The sequence below is a fragment of the Sapajus apella genome, unplaced genomic scaffold (assembly GCF_009761245.1).
Source record: "Sapajus apella isolate SASKATOON/1434 unplaced genomic scaffold, GSC_monkey_1.0 scaffold42, whole genome shotgun sequence".
NCBI classification, from domain to species: domain Eukaryota; kingdom Metazoa; phylum Chordata; class Mammalia; order Primates; family Cebidae; genus Sapajus; species Sapajus apella.
Genome location: NW_022436982.1, coordinates 14,044,209 through 14,059,944, shown reverse-complemented (window position 1 = coordinate 14,059,944; position 15,736 = coordinate 14,044,209). Strand labels below are relative to the sequence as shown.

At 35.7% G+C, this 15,736-nt stretch overlaps 1 protein-coding gene across 3 annotated transcripts in view; it reads right to left on the bottom strand.

The window, feature by feature from the left end:
- The window catches only part of SLC24A2 (solute carrier family 24 member 2), a 271,295-nt gene that overhangs the window by 208,106 nt on the left and 47,453 nt on the right, over positions 1-15,736 (bottom strand). The gene's annotated exons all lie outside the window — the stretch shown is intronic.

The window sequence follows — 15,736 nt, the reverse complement described above, 5'->3', positions numbered from 1 at the left end:
TTTTGCCATTAAAAGTAAGTACCAACCTAATATTATCAAGAAACATAGGTAACACTTTCTTTGCTACATTATATTTTTTCTATTAAAAATTTAAATTTGTAATGTATTTATTTTTTTAATTTTCAACTTGTACCTCCTTTATCTAAAATAAAAGTTGAAAATATTATATCTTAAGAAATCCTGGGTGTGCTCCACAAAACCCAACCACACTGATCTGGGGCTCTGGGGACATCAATTTGACTTATTCTTAGAATCTACAGTGTTTATCAGATACTGTAAAAGAGCTGCAGAAGATGGCACACAAACTGTTCAATGATGGCGTGAAGATGAAAGTGCTGACTTGAGTCACCATGGTCTGAAAATTCAAGGTAGAATTTCACAGTATGGATTATGAGCCCAGAATGAATTCTTAACTGGTCCCTGAGTGTTGTTAAACTGCGGAACTTCTAGAAGAAAGCTGTAGCTGTCCATGGTGCTTAAGAATTTTCCCTAATGCTGGAGTCTCAAAGTCTGTGATATGGAAATACTTTACACTGAAAATATTGTGCATTAACAATGACAATGACAACAAACCCAGTACCCCCACAACAAATCACTTTGATGTGGCTCAAGAGGATTCAATGTATTTGTGACTCAACTCAATAACAAACAAATAGAAATTCATATTCTTAATTTTTTCTGTAGTTCTAAAACAATTTGTGTATATGTAGAATGGTGTGTGTGTGTGTGTGTGTGTGTGTGTGTGTGTGTGTGTGTTATCTCTAAAAGCTTCTACTAGCATCACATATTTCCCCAATGTTAATATTTTCATGATTTGATTTTCTACACTCCCAAAGTACAGTGCTTGACACAAGTGACTGTTTAGGTACCAGCAGTTTTGCTCTGGGCTCTGGAGTGTGTACTAGGAATATCAGTTTATGATCCTTCTTCCTATAAGCTTAACTCCATAGTAACAATTACCTTTTATAAATTTAAGAAAAATCACTGTTGTTCCAAAGTGATGGGATTCAAAATTCCTCAGAAGGAACTAAAAAGAAAGAAGTTGAAAAACAGCATCTAATCCCGAAAATTTCCAACTCTGAAAACACACTCTGAAAGTCCCACTTTAAAAATACAACTCACCTGGTTTATTTCAAAATGAAACATCAATTCTGTATATTCATAGAGACCCAGAGAAAAATGATTTCAGCTGGATTTCGGTTACAGTAACCATTTTTGTCATAAATATTCTGAAATGCTGACCCTCTGTTGATACTGGCTAGAAGAATTTTTGTGTGTATTTGAAATTACTTATTATTTTGGAGCTAGTGCTCTCATTTGATTTGTGTACCAACAGCAAAAGAAGAGAAGACAGAAATATGTGTTCCAACGAAATAACTAAACATTAAAGTCTTTCTTTTTTCACAATGAAGCTTTAAAAGCTTTAATCGTGAGATAAATCTGATAAAATCAGGGCAATTAATAAATAAATAATAAATGAAGAGAAATCTTAAGAAGCATTAGAACAGGAGGCTCTTTAAAATGACATTTAATCCCCATCATTTCAGATGCTTTATGTGTCTTCATCATTCCTATGACTTTCTAATGAAACAGTTCTATGGACCTCCTAAATTAATCATTCAAACAACTTTCAGCCTTCATTTTGAAGATAGTTTCATCCTATTTAATCATAATCTTTGACATACAAAGTTTATTTCCTTTTTGAGCCTTTATGTTTGTGTTTTTATAGAGAAAACATTGTCATTATTCTTCACATAACTGAAAACAGTCACTAAATTAGTGAGGTTCGTTACTTTTTTTCAGATAAATAGACCTCATATTTTCAAACTCTTTTACTCTCCAACTTCTAATATAAGGTTACTTTGCATAGTACTTTTCCAAATTCCTCATAACTCACTGGTTATGCAATCCCTCCCGAGAAGGGAAAGCATCCCAGAGGCTACCTGTCAGCTGCTGTTATATTTTTTGTAAATGTTACCTTCATGGTCTTGCTGAAATCTAAATGGAAATTATAGAGAAGAGTATTTAAGCAGTTCTATGTATAGTAGGAAGTGGGTGCTAATAGATTTCCTTAGGTGAAAAATAAACTGGATTTAGGAATGCTGAAACAGAGGAAATCAGATATCATCTTCACGAATGTTCTTTTGGAAAGTTTATGAGATTATCAATTCTCTTGAAGCAATAAAAATATAACTCTTCATAATTGTTAACTGCCATAACATAATTGTTAATTGAGCTGAAATGAGAATGCTGGTTTCAACATATATTTTGGTATCACTTTAAAATAAAAATAGTATGGCTTACTAGACAATAACGAACAAAAATCATGTCTCCTTTGATGCTATTACATCTCTGGCAGAAAAGCTGAAAACAGAGATTAATAGGTAGTTTGTAGTTCTGCTGGTATATCTCAAAAGTGCAGGATAAGTCAAGACAGTCTTTAAAGGAATGATGGGGTATTTATCAGAAATAACCAGTTAGTAATGTTACAAAATGCCCATTAGACACAGGCATGTGAATTAGTCTCTCTGGGAAGTTAAGAAATAGGATATTTAAAAAAAAACAGGATATTCAATCACTATCTTCAAGGTACTAACTCTGAACTTGAACAGCCTAGGCAACAGAAATTACAATGTCAGAATCATACAAACAAACAAAGCAATAAAGAATATGACTCCCAAACAATCTTAGCACATATGTATCATTGACTTTGGCTGGGAAGGGCAGGCAGAAGGAGAAATGTCAAGGAGAGTTTCTAGAGCATTTGGAGGTGCTAGACTCAGGTGAAGCTCATACGGAAAGATATTTTGACTGACGTTGTGAAAGGCTATTTTCTTGCCCTAATAGAATCTGGAAGGTCACCTCTGAAAGTAATGAAATTCTTTCTGCACTGCAATAAGATTGTTCAATTTTTAATTCAAGGAAAATCCCAAAGCAAATGGCACATAAAATATTGGGGCTTGGGGGTGGTAGTGATAAAATTATCATCAAAATTTAAAGACCTGTCAATCTAAGCATGCACATGGACCCATTTTAAATTAAATTATATTGTTTTTAAATGACAGATGCCATTTTTATCAGGCACATTCCTGCAATCTAATTTACAATAAGTCTCCAAATAGCTTAAGGCAATTATTTTAAGTAGTGCTTTATCTAGCAGTCATGTCATTTGCTTTCTTATTCTATTTTTGTTGCATAGATGTGAAGGAGTTTTAATGTATTTCATATTTCTGCTGACAACAAAGGAAAATAAGATGCACCAAAAAAGAATGAGCCCACAGAACATCTGGTACTCTGCCCTCATTTAAAAAATAGTTAATACAGGTGTTTCCATTCCAAACATTCTATCATCTTCCATTTAATTTACAGTCAAGGTCCCCCCCAAACCATCTTAAGCCATAAACTGTGTCTTTCATCACCTCATAATGACTCTAACATGGACCCTGTGAAATAAGCAATTTTGGCCATATGACTTTAGGATCGAGTATAACATTAGAAGGGACTCCAAGAAATATCGGGGCTATTACCTTGTGTACCAGTATAGTTGAATCAGATATGGACATGTCATTTACTGTCTTATTCATAGAATTCTTCTTGAAACTGAATTTCAAAAGAATTTCTATTAATAATTAATAATAGAAGTCCAGGGCCAGAGGCAAAGAGAGAAAAAAATTATAGCAAAATTTGCGACTCAAAAAGTTTTTCCTACATCATAATTCAGGACAGAAATTAACAAAAAAAGCTTAATTTAACAAACATTTTTTGAGAGTCTACGAGACACTGAGTGCTGTACAAGGTATGTCTCTGTTGATGTGAGCATTTTGCAATACTGAGTATTTTTTATTACAATTTACATTTGTTGGAATGCATTTAACTATTTATATGTCTTCAACTTATGATATAATCTGATTTATGGTACACTCAATAATGTCAACACTTTTATAATTTTTGCCATAATCTCATAATTTAATTCCTATATAGTGATATCAATTCTGACACAATTGTTGCACCTTGCAGAGAATGTTAACTCATTTGAAGAGGAATTCAAGAGGAAGTCCTTCTAGAAGACTTCTTTTTTGGATAATTCAGAACTGCAAAGTTTGGTGGATACAGAATCATGATTAATCTCACACTTGGTTAAGTGCGTAGCGGATGTTGCTTAACCAGACTTAAATGCTTAAGCACACTTAAACTTTGATGCCTTCAAAGTTAAGATTAAATTAAAGATTCTAAAATATTAGAAAGACAACTTTGCACAATTTTGATTTGTAAAAGATGAACTGGGGATGGAATACAATGTCTAAACAACTTGACATGCATTTTGCTTTTTTGGGGGGGTGGGTAGAGGTTGGGAGGAGATCCTGCTAAAAGCTAACATTATTAATATGAGGTTTGATATTTGACTTCCTTTTCAGTAAAACAATGCCAAGTGTCTTTGTGACATTTGTAAATGGAGGACATTCAGCTTATTCCCAATCTAATTACCTCCAGACGCTTTTAATTCCAAAAGACCCACATTATTAAGTTCAGGAAAAATTCATTCTTAGTTTAAAAAGGGAAATAAAAAATATTTAAATTCTTTCAATTTCTGATTTATGCACAAATTCTGGCATATTTAGAAATTTAAACCTCTTTGAAACCAGTAGGGCATATTTCAAACAAACACTAGATTTGATACCATTAAATGGAGACTAATAAGCAAACCACAGTTAAAGCCAAAATCCTACACAGCCTTCAGCACCAGTTAAATCTCACCTCTTCCTTGTAGCCTCCCCAACACTCCTTGCCAGCGGTACTCGCTCACCTGCTCCACAACCTTACCGGCCCTGGTCTGCACCATCCAAAACCTCTCTCTTATACTGTAGTTATATTTATCCACTACTGTGCATGCCAGTGGGGTGATTTTGTACCCCGGAGGCATTTTGCTACGTCTTGAGACATGTTTGGTTGTCTCAACTGGAGAGTGTGTGTGTTACCGGCTTCTAGAAGGTGGAGATCAGGGATACCACTAAAGAGCCACAGTGCTCAGGTCAGTCCCCCACAACAAAGAAATGGTGCTCAGGTTGAGAAACCCTGATTATATCCTGCACATTGTACATCTGGTAAGTGGTTAATTTTATATTGCACGTTGTAATTACATATAACTCAATCAGTCGTTTTCTCAGTAGCTAAAAGAGCGAATGCCAATCCAAATGTGCCTCCTCCAGAATAAGTAAATAGTTTAGGTAAGAATTTGGCTCAACATTTTATTTTTATTCTATTTTGGCTTAGGATGAAATGCGTACAAACTCTGTTGAATGTTTCGATAAAAACTTTCAGAGTTGGAGGTAAACTGTCTTCATAATAAGCTATTTTCCTAGGACTTCATTTATATACACGGCAGCATTTTATTTTTTACAGCATTTTATTTTTGTGCACATTTATTTTTGCCATTTTAAAGGAAATATACACAAGAATATAATGAGATGGTATGTGAATAAAGATTGCAGTATTAAAAATATATATAAAGGCCACCATGACTGCAATTTTTTATGGGTGAGAAGTGGTGAGAATAGTTTACATGCTCTCCTCCATGTTTCTAAAGACACAGAACTGAATGGAAGTAATATGGACCCACAGATCAGCACTCAATGTAGCATATCTGAGAGCAGTTTTGTCCATACTCTCAGGAGACACAGCTGCTACCCATATTCCCCTCTGGGGTACAGTAATGTCAGACTTGAAAGAAAAACCCAATTCCTGCTCTACCCTGGTCCTTTTATATCCAGACATATAGAGCATTGGGAAAAAAGGTATGCTTTCCGTATACCTTCTTCTTAACAAGGAATATTTACAAACACCATGATGTCCTGATTCTTGAAGCAAACTCAGCTATAGGGAGGCCACATCCTTATTGAAGAATGAAAGCAGAGTCAAAGCCTATGAGCCCTAATCAAGATTTCTGCCTCCAGCTTAATAGCTCCTAAAAACCCAGTCGCCTTGGAGTCACCTCTTGGTGCACAAACATTTCACACTGAATGTTGCATAGGATTACACTTTATCTTAATAGGCAGTCTTCTTGCTGCAGCATTAACATTCTAATTGCCCGGAAAAGAATATAACCTCAAGAAAATATCCAACCTTTTAAAAAGGTAAAAGGAAAAGGCAAAATTGGGTTCCATAAGCTTTATTTCTGTTTTTTGGTGTGTGCGAATATGTTAAGCTTGCGTTATTCTCACTCATATTGATTTTGTTTGTTCTTGTTTATTTTAATAAGAAAACAAATAATATTGCAGTGTGGGTTCCAAAGAGCAATCAGAAAGCACAGCACTCCCCATACAACAGGACAAGAAACAGAAGAGAAGGTTGTGATTGGCTCCTGGAGACCTCAGTGACCTTCTCCAAACTGAACAGAGTGAAATGTAATTTTGCTCTCTTCATAATGATTATCAAATTCCTGTTGGCTAATACAATCATTTGGCATTAAATATCCTCTACTCGTCATGAATATGACTCACTTAAAATCATTACAGGATGGCATTATTCACGTATGGTTAACATAGCTAAATTCATTTGCAGTTTACAAACTGTTCTATAAAATATTTTTGCCCCCTGTAGAATTGATCTATCCCAAGGCATATTCAACGTGATACACAGAGCCTTTCTTTTCTTTTACGCCAAGGGAAGATTTTAGGCTGGCTTTAAAGTTATAATGAATGCTCCTGGGTACGTTTCGTTTGTTCCTTCATGTCAGAAAGATGGTATTTTATTTATCACTTGATAGTACATGTTACATCATTATACTGTTAGATGCCTCTGTAAAGTCAATCTCAGATTTATTGCTTGTTCTCATTTCATTGAAGCACCTAAAACATTCAGGGTGAAACTTTGCCATGATTAAAGAAGCAAAGATTATATCATCTTATTTATTAGGAAAGAAGAGGCAGCGATTCTGTGTCTGTGGCCTCTACCATTTCTAGGTTCTTCTTATCAAGCAAATCTGCTGGCATTTAATACTATAGCCTCAGTTTAAGTTGACATAAATAGTAGACATTTTTATGTGGATAAAATCAAAGAAGGTGGGATCTGTATACAGTGGTATTTTTGTCATCACCCATGAAACAAAAAAAGAATACTTTAGATATCACCCAAATTTTAGAAACGTGGCCTTAAAAGACTGACATCACATTAAGCATGTGATCATTTGGCATTTAGAGTTTGACTTTCTAATTCTTCCCACTATCTTTCCTAACTTATTTTTCTCTATAGCATTTTGCATTTTCCCACACACTACACCATTTAGTTATTTATTTTGTGCCGTCTTCCCTCCCATACAAGAAGGGAAGCTCCAAGAAAGCAGGGATTTTGGTCAGTTTTGTTCCCTGCAGGAGCTCAGACACCTAGAACAATGGCTAGCATGTGGCAGACAGTTGTGCCTATTTGTTCAATGAATGAATATGACATCTTTTACTTTTTCTCCAATTACTTTTTTTTTAGGGATTAAAAAAAAGTAATTTTGCTATAAATCCTTTCCCAGAAGAAATAACTTTTTAAAATGAATTTATCCTAAGTGTGGAAGAGAAGACTTTGAAAAAATATCCTATCACAATTTACCTTACATCCCTCTCAGCAAAGGTCTGATCAGTTTTACATTTATTTAAAAACATGGTCATTTACTTTTAAAAATCAGAAATTGCAAATAGAGATCATTCCTATCTCTTTCTCAGTGGTGAAAGGGGCTGCTTCCGGTGTTCGTGGTACATCTCTAAAAGTTCATAAAAGTGAAAGAAAGCAGGTTAACCCTGAGGGCCTGAACAGCTCTGGGAGGTCTGTGTTATCAGCCCTTTCCAAGTGAAATGGCTGAGGCTCACAGATTTCCACCGCTTGCCAGGTAAGGAAGACGGACTGGGAGTGGGATTAGGTGTGTCGGCCGTGGAGGCCATGCCCTTTCTGATCCTCAGTCAGACACATTATCCGTGGTATAACCTGCCTTCACCCGAGGCTGTGCCCTTTCTAAGAGCAGCAGTCCCAGTCCAGGTCCAAGGCGTACAGTTCCTCTTTCTCATGGGTATTTAAGGTTTTCAGAAAGGCAGATGGTCTCCCTTGAGTTTCTTTGTATGACTGACGTTTTTAATGAATTAGTGACAGAAAAAAAAAAAAAAAAACTTGACTCACTCCCAGCTGGGTAACTTCACAAATGCCAAGCTGAAAAGAATGATATCTCATAAATTCAGGCAAATGGGCATTAAAGGGACTAAGCTGGCTGTTCTTTTAATATACTGAGTATTAGCATTTTCCAGGCCTTCAGGTCGGTAATGTAGTTTCAGCTCAGGAGACTATACCTTTCATTAAAACTCTTTCTTTCTGCTTTGTTATAATGAAAAAATCTTAAGCTGTCACACATGTAGTGATTATAGAGGTTCTCAACTCTGGCGGGAAAAAGGCTCAGAACAGGCATGCACAGTTTTCAAAGACCACATAACTGCTTCAAAAAAAATGACAGCTGTCACCAACATTTTACATCTAAAAACAAGTTTAATTGTTCAGACTGGTGTTTTAGAAAGCTCCAGATATTGAAAGAGTCCTTGATTTTTGTATAGTCAGAGGCTCAAAGAACTCTAGACTAGAAGGTTTTATTTACTGATGAGAGAGAGGACATATTCAATACCGAAATATTGTCATTTTTATTTGTTTGAGTTGAGGCTGAGACTAAAAAGCGAAGCAGTGCACCAAAAGGAGAAAATTTACTGTATGCAAATTAAAAACTAAAATAATTGCCTATCATGAAAAGAAAAGTGAAGCACAAGAGCTTGAGGGAAGCCATATTTGACTTCCTCATCTTTAGAACACTCTTAATGCCCATCATTTCACCTTTCACACAGTAAACAGTAAATGTCTGCTGCATAAATAAGAATAAGAAGTAAAACTGAACAGACATGTCTCCAAAGAAGATATACTAATGTCCAGCAAAGATATGAAAAAAATGCTCAACATCACCGATCAGGGAAATGCAGATCAAAACCACAAGGAAGTACCATCTCACCCCAGTGAGGATGGCTACTATCAAAAAGACAAAAAAATAACAAAGGCTGGCAAGGATATGGATTAAAAAGAACTCTTATACACTGTTAGTGGAATGTTAACTAGTACGGCCACTATGGAGAATAGTATGGAGGGTCCTCAAAAAACTATAAACACAGCTACTATATGATCCAGCAATCCCACTATTGGGTATTTATCCAAAGGAAAGGAAATAAGTGTATTGAAGAGATATCTGCACTCCATATTTATGGCAGCACTATTCACAATAATGAAGATATGGACTAAACTTAGGTGTCCATCAACAGGTGGATGAAGCAAATATGTTATATATACACAATGGAACACGATTCAGCCATGAAAAGAATGGAATCCTGTCATCCACAGCAATGTGGATGGAACTTGAGGATAAGTGAAAAAAGCCAGAAACAGAAAGTTAAACAGTACATGTTCTCATGCATATGTAGAAGCTAAAAAAAAAAACGTGATCTCACAGATGTAAAAAGAAGAGAAGAGGATATGAGAGGCTGGACAGGGCAGGAGGAAGGGAGGGCTAGGGAGAGATTTATTAAAGGATACAAAATTACTGCTAGAGGGCTGGAATAAGATCTAGTGCTCCATACCAACTGTAGAATGACTCGAGTTAAAAATATGCTAGATAGTTTTAGACAGCTAGAAGGACATTGGACATTACCAACACAAAGTAATAATACATGTTTGAGATTTTGGATATGCTAACTACCGTGATCTGATTACTATACATTATTATATGTACCTAAACATCACTATGTACCCTACGACTATGTACCATTATCATTTGTCAATTAAAAACATAAAATTAAAAAAATGGAAAGCCACTGCCATTTAAATGCATGAATTCCAGGTCCCTTTACCCTAGGCTGTAGGGAAAGCAAATAGACTACCTGATTGCTTTTGTGAGTACTTTCCACAGCAGCCTGGGGTCTCCCTTGCTTCCTTAAGGCCTCTGAACAAGTGTCAGCAAAGAGAAGGTAGAGAACGCAGTGAGAACCATGACAATATTTCACTGCCTTCAATGTAGAATGAGTCTTTGCAAAATATTTGAATGTAGAAATTTATCTTGAAGGTAATTTGGCAGTATCTATCAAGATCAGTAATGTGTAGGTTTTTGATACAGTAACTGCATTTATCCTACAGATTAATTACATGTTATATTTGTAGGATTATATAATTATATAAATATATGATAATTATATAACTTATATAATTTATCTGTCAATGTATATAAAGGTAGAAGTACAAAGATGTTCAATGCCATATTTTTGTGGCTATGGAAAATAACCTAAATTGCCCACCAATAGGTGAAAAAACAAATGACGTCACAACCTTAAGAATGCTAGGCCATTATTTCACAGAATGAGGTAAGTTTATAAATGACAACATGAAAACATATCCAATTTATATATTAAATGAAAAAAGCAAGTTGCAGAATTTTATATCTACTTCAAGAGTCACTGTTTGGTTGTTTAGAATACATGCATATGTATATTGATAATGGTTCTCATACTTTTTTTATTGCCTGAATTGTTAAAATATGAATATATTACTTTTGCATTAAAACTTTAAACATGCTTCAAATATTTTTTGATGCATATATTTTCTAAGGAAAAATGACTATATTTAAAATCACATTTAATAGTGTTGAAATCATCACTCCTACTCCTTTCTATACTTAAACCCCATAACTCTTGGTTTTTTTTTTTTTTTTTACCTTTGATAATAAAAATTTTTTGACAATGGAAAAAAAGATACTCATCTTTCAAGCACCTGACCACACTTAAAACTGTCATGCTTTTCAGTTCATTTTGCTTTATAGTCTATTTGTTCAAATGCTAAGTGATAATTGATTTGTCTTGAGTTCATCTTTCAAAATAAGCCAGCACAAAACAAACTAGCATAGCACATAAAGCAGCTGATAAATTAAGTTTAGCAATTCTTTTCATTTACATATTGATATTAAGACAAATATCTGCACCTGCCCTTTTGCAGGTATGTCTAAAAGTTCACCAGGAAGAGATTTTTTTTTAAATGAAACAAGAAGCTCTTTAAGGTTTTATATTGGACATCCATAAAAAACATAGCGATAGGTATCATTTTTGAGCACCTGCTATGTGCCAACCCAATCTCAGTGCTTCTCCTCCATGTTTTCAATTCTTCACTTTAGAAGGTGGTCTATTTGGTGGAAAAGGTGTGAATTTTGGAATCATGATTTCTGTTTGAATCTTGTCTTTGCCATAAGCTCCTAGTATAAATTACCTTCTCTGAGCTTCAGTTTCTCCATCTGTAAAATATGTTTCTTGTGAGGATTATATGCATAATGCTATTGACTGATTGTTTGTATACTGCCCCCACCCATATTAAAATGTTGAAGTTCTAACCCCCAGTGAGACTGTATTGAAGATACTATAAAGAATTAATTAAAGTTAAATAAAATTATAAGGATGGAGCTTTGGTCTAATAAAATTTGTGTCCTTATAAAAAGAGACACTTAAGAACACTTGTTTCTCTCCCTCTCTCTCTCTCTCTGTGTGCGTTTGTGTGTGTGCATGCACATACAGTATAAGAGAAAACAGCAAGAAGCTGGTCATCTATGAGCTAGGAAGAAACCAAATCAGCTGATACTTTGATCTTGGACTTCTAGCCTCCAATACTATGAGAAACAGATTTCTGCTGTTAAAGCCACCCAGTCTGTGGTATTTTGTTACAGCAGCCCTAGCTGATAAATATACTAAACACAGCTGAAACTGGATAAATGGTGACTGCAGGCAGCCCACACTTTGCACAGCAACCTGTTAGCGGGACCTCATGCATACTGGAACCGCATTCTCACTCTGCCTGGCAACTACCACCTGTATGTTGTAAGCCAGTTTCCCCAACCACTTGAGCAAACATTATCTCTCTGGTCTGTGAAATGAGTATGATGGTATCTACCAGGGTTGTGAAGAATTGAAAACATGGAGGAGAAGCACTGAGATTGGGTTGGCACATAGCAGGTGCTCAAAAATGATACCTATTGCTATGTTTTTTATGGATGTCCAATATAAAACCTTAAAGAGCTTCTTGTTTCATTTTAAAAAAAAATCTCTTCCTGGTGAACTTTTAGACATACCTGCAAAAGGGCAGGTGCAGATATTTGTTCAGCTATGCTCAGTCCAGCGCCTGACCCCTAGTGGGCACATTATGTCTGCTGTCCAAACTTTCCAAGTGGTTTAGCCCCCTGGCTGGCACTGAAGAGGCAGAGGTTGTGGGATTAATTTCCACACTGTCTGATTAGCTTTTAGAGAAAGCTCTGACTTCTAGCTCGGAATGTCATAGTGGCCTGAGACCACCTCTTGCAAAAATACTAGCAATGCTGGCTATTAAACAGCATGAGCACACCTATCCATGCAGCTCCAACAGAGCTGGCAGTCTCTCTTATTTTTAAAAATTAATTTTTAATTGACCAAAATAATTGTGTATATTTATGGGGTACAATGTGAGGTTGCGATCTATGTATAAATTATAGAAAGATTCAGTCAAGCTAAGGAACACATCCAATGTCTTAACGAGGCTTTGGCAATGCCAGGCATACATTAGTATATAATCCTAACATCGCAATCTGAAAGCTACCCCTACCCCATGTCTGTGCCGGTTCTCCCTCTGCAGCCACTTTGCCCATCACATTTCAAATGCAGAAGCCAGGTCTGCCTGTCTCAGGGCACACCATGAAGCAGAGACACTGGCTGCCAGGGTCACTTTTGATTGCAGGGCCAGCTGCCCTCCCATCTGCCTGTCAGGCTGGAGAAAAGGCTGAGAATTGAAAATGTGAAAATGCAGTCCCAGAGTAAAAAAAAAATCCAGATTTTTCAGTTGCCATTCTGTGAGTAGAACCTGGAAATTAACCTGTGTCCTTTTTGTTTTATTGTTTCATAAATGAGCGATAGCTAGAGAGAGGTATCCCTTAGACCATTTCAGTCCCCATAGCTACTGGGAAGAAAATGATGACTGTGAAGTCACATAACGATGACACATTTTAGAAGTCTTAAAATGTGACTGGTGTTTTTTTTTTTTTTAAACAAAACAAAACACTGGGCAAATTAAGCAAATACTGGGCACGTGAGCTGCTCTCTGGATGGCATCTTGGTCCAAGTTTCCAGAACTACCGCCCTTTGGTGCCTAAGTCTCAGTAATGGGGAAAACAGGGCACTGTAAATTCAGGGGCTCTGGATTTAGAATTTTCTTGGAACAATTTTGTATACCCTTTATTTGTAAATGCCTTTTCACATCATTTGGATGCTGTCTTAACATTACTAACCTAAAGATATCAGGATCAAAGCTCTTGATTTTCTTCAACCCAGAATGCCTCGCCAGTGAGATTATCTCCTTTCTCTTCTCATATCTTCTTCTGTCATACAGCCCATTGCCCCCTTACACCAGGTCTCATTTCCAATGACGGTCTGTGAAGGAAGCCTACAGAGAATGCAGCTTGCAGCACACAGCATGAAGACTAGCACAGCACTCACACCTCGCTCAGCACCCAGGATTTGCACAGGTGTTCAGGAAGTGTTGAATGAATGAAAAATCATGAATAGAGGAAATCTGCCCACTTAGTTATTTTTGGAGTGATGCTAGTATTCCTTCCAAGTTTTCTTGATATAAAAATACTCTTACTTGTGGTTTGCAGAAGTTCTCCAATGTCCTATGGGCCCCTGATTTCCTCATTCTTAAGAGTTAATAGTTGTGGTCTCTGTTGGGCACCTCTGACCTACGTTTGTGGTTTAACATATATTTATTGAGTGCCTTCTCTCGGCCAAACCTTTGTGAACAAGGTAGAAAACTCCTGTACGTTTGAAGCTTACACTCTAATGCTAGAAACAGGCAAAAACAAATAAATACTCTTATTTCAGGTAATAAATCCAAGAAGAAAAACAAAACAGAATAAGTGAATGGAAGAGAAAGGGGTGGCGCGAGGTTACTTTAATAATTATGATAGAGGCAAGGGTCTCTGAGGAAGTAATATTTGAGCAGAGACTAAACAGAATAGTTTGAGCCATGCTCAGATGTAGTTAGAATTAAAATATGTGATAACAGTAACACAAAAAGTGGGAAAGGATTAGCAAAATTAAAATATTATGAGATTCTTAGTACATGTTGTCTGAAAAGTCATAAAAGCACTCATTTATACTGGACTTTTGTAAGTTAAGCATGCATTACATGTTTTCTACAATTTTAATAAAAGAATAATAAAATAGGGAAGGGAAGCAAAATGTAATAATAATACTTGATTAATCAAAAGAATTGCAAAAAAAGGAGAGAAAAATAATGCAGTCTCAATAAGGCAGAGAAAATAGATGATGAATTTAAATCCCAAATATACACCAAATTACATCAAATGTAAATTGATTAAATCTATTTAAATACTTATAAATAAAACAGTACAAACAATACCTAATCACATGCAGCTTACAAGAGATACATTTTGAATATAAGAGCACGAAAATGTTGCAAGTAAGTGATAGAAAATTCCAGAGAAACATTAACCAAAAGAAGTATGGTTTGGCAATGCTGAAATTAGACAAAGTAGACTTTAAAGCCATAGTAATTTCTGGAAATCAAGACCAGGCCAGGCATGATGCAGCATGCCTGTAATGCCAGCACTTTGGGAGGCCGAAGTGGGAGGATCACTTGAGGCCAGGAGTTCAAGACTAGCCTGAGCAATATAGTGAGACCCTCATCTCTAAAAAGAAAAGTAAAATAAAAACAAAATTAGCCAAGTGTGGCGGTGTGCACCTGTAATCTTAGCTACTCGGGAGGCCAAGTCAGGAGTATCCCTTGAGGTTAGGAGTTTAACGTTATAGTAAGCTCTGATCATGCCACTGTACTCCAGCCTGGGTGACAGAGTAAGACCCTGTCTTAAAAGAAAGAGTTAAACTATGCAAGAGTTAACACATCATGATGATTTAATAATTCTCAATTTATAATGTCTAATAACATAGTTTCAAAAAAGACAAAGCAAAAATTAACTGAACCAAATGGGGTAACAGAAAAATCTGCAAATATAGTGGGAGATTTTAATATACATCTTCCAGAAATTGATAGAGCAAGCAAAAAAAAAATCAGTGTTGAACAAACAATATTTGAAGAACAAGATGTACAAGGACATCTGCTACCTTTTCCTCTTTGCAGCACCGCACAGAGGACTTTGCCAGACTCACCCAGACTAATTTGTGGGAGCAGGGGCACGAAGACAGATAGAGGTCCACATTCTACATATCTAAATATGTTAATTTAATAAATCAAGCTAAAAAGCTGTCAAAATATATTTTATTCTCCTATTTTGACAAATATATCTTCATGGTGACAAAATAAACGTATGACTATTGTTTACAGAGGAATGAAAATTAGCCAAAATACCAAAGATTATATTTAATTATTATGGAACATGCATGGGTGTTCTATTGATGGGCTGGCCATGTGTGAATGATGATATCATAAAGCAAAGGCATGAATAATCCACCAACCATTACATATTTATTTTATAAAATATTTCTCATGCCTTTATTTTAGCAAACTTATCTTTTTATAAAATATTCATAATATTGGTATACTATTAACACTAATGATTAAAAAGGTTAAAAAACAAAATGCAATTGCATTCAAGGTGTATACATTTTGATATATTTTTATAAAAAATAAGAAA